The following is a 1,882-nucleotide window of genomic DNA, read 5'->3' as shown; positions in this document are numbered from 1 at the left end:
TCTGAGTGGATGTGATGGAATATTCAGACATTTAGTGTATTAACAGTGAGATATAGATTTCTTTGGAGTTATTAAATCCATCATGTCTTTTATGTAATGGACAAATCAAGTTTTTTAAAAAAAATCTTTTCCATAGCTTAGTTTGGTTTTTGGTGCTGTTGACCTGCAAGAGAATATACTTTTGCATATACAGGTGAAAGTTTTACAGTTTATGTATACATATAAATTGTAGGCATTAAAATATTTTATTGATATTTTTACTGTTTTGCCTTTATTGATCAAGACGTTAAGGTACTCTTTGTCTTGTCCCCACAGACATTTTTTCCAGCTAGAAACCTCAGTAAAATTGTCAGCCTTCAGAGGTAGGGTTTGCCACCTCTTCCCAGTTTGTTCTACTGGTATCTCTTCTCTCCCCCTGCCGGCTTAGAGAACTGTTCTATTCTCAGACACCTAAGTCTGGAGGTCAGAGCAATAGAATCTTAACTTCATGATTTGAGTTTTGGACATATACTCAAACTGGAGGGAAGAAGCAGAGCAGGTTCTGATCCCCTATAATAAAAAGCTTGAAATGGCTGTGAAGTCCTTAGAAATGTATATGACACAAGTGGACACAGCCTTGCAGCCAGAGAATGTTCAGGGGGTCCTCAGACTTTTTAAACGAGGTGGGGGAGAGGGGGCAGTTCACTGTCCCTCAGACTGTTGGAGGTTGGAGGGCTGGACTGTGGGCTCTGGGATGATGAGCCGGCTGCTAAGCCGGACAGGCAGCAGCTGCAAAAACACCCGGCAGGCCGGATAAATGTCCTAGGCAGGCTGCATGTGGCCCTCAGGCCATAGTTTGAGGACGCCTGATGTAGATACTTAGAGCTCACTATAATGTGTTAAGTATGGGCCACATAAGAAATATAAAAGATGTTCATATCCTGCATTCAGAAATTACTAAAGTTTTGGGCCAGGTGTGGTGGCTTATGCCTATAAATCCACAGGAGGCTGAGGCAGGTGGATTGCTTGAGCTCACAGGTTCTAGACCAGCCTGAGCAAGAGTGAGAACCCATCTCTAAAAATAGCGAGGTGTTGTGGCAGGGGCCTGTAGTCCCAGCTGCTTGGGAGCCTGAGGCAAGAGAACCACTTAAGCCCAAGAATTTGAGGTTGCTGTGAGTTCTGACACCAGAGCACTCTTGAGGGTAACAAAGTGAGACTCTGTCTCAAAGTTTTGCTTATTAATTTTGAATTCATTTGTCTTTTCATTTAAAAAGGGGGCAATCCATTCACTGCAAAGAGCCACTTAAGAGTTTAGCAAACATACCAAATAACCATCAGCAAAATGTGTTCTATGTAACCAAAAGATCTACTTTGCCTGAAAAGGTGTGCTCTTACTAATTGTGCATCCCCAAGCATCCACAGAATGGGTATGGTACCATACAATTAATTTTTTCCTGTTAAGTTTCTCTGTGTGTCTGAAAGCACCAAAACACTGTCAGCATGCTTATTAGGAAGATCCTAGGGCTCAGACACCTAGATTAATTATACAGGTCTTATATTTAGGTTCCCATCTTTGCTTTCATATGTTGAGGGCTGAGCAGTTAGCCTTTTTTTTTTTTTTTTGAGACAGAGCCTCAAGCTGTCCACCCTAGGTAGAGTGCCATGGCATCACAGCTCACAGCAACCTCCAACTTCTGGGCTCAAGCGATTCTCCTGCCTCCACCTCCCAAGTAGCTAGGACTGCAAGGTGCCTGCCACAGCGCCTGGCTATTTTTTTGGTTGCAGCCATCGTTGTTTGGCAGGCCCAGGGTGGATTCGAACCCGCCAGCTCAGGTGTATGTGGCTGGCACCTTAGCTGCTTGAGCCACAGGCGCCAAGCCAGCAGTTAGCTTTTTTTTTTTTT

This window comes from Otolemur garnettii, unplaced genomic scaffold, assembly GCF_000181295.1.
Source record: "Otolemur garnettii isolate 467f Iridium unplaced genomic scaffold, OtoGar3 scaffold00001, whole genome shotgun sequence".
Classification (NCBI taxonomy): domain Eukaryota; kingdom Metazoa; phylum Chordata; class Mammalia; order Primates; family Galagidae; genus Otolemur; species Otolemur garnettii.
The sequence above is the reverse complement of the archived record's forward strand: the minus strand, read 5'-3'. Positions refer to the sequence as shown.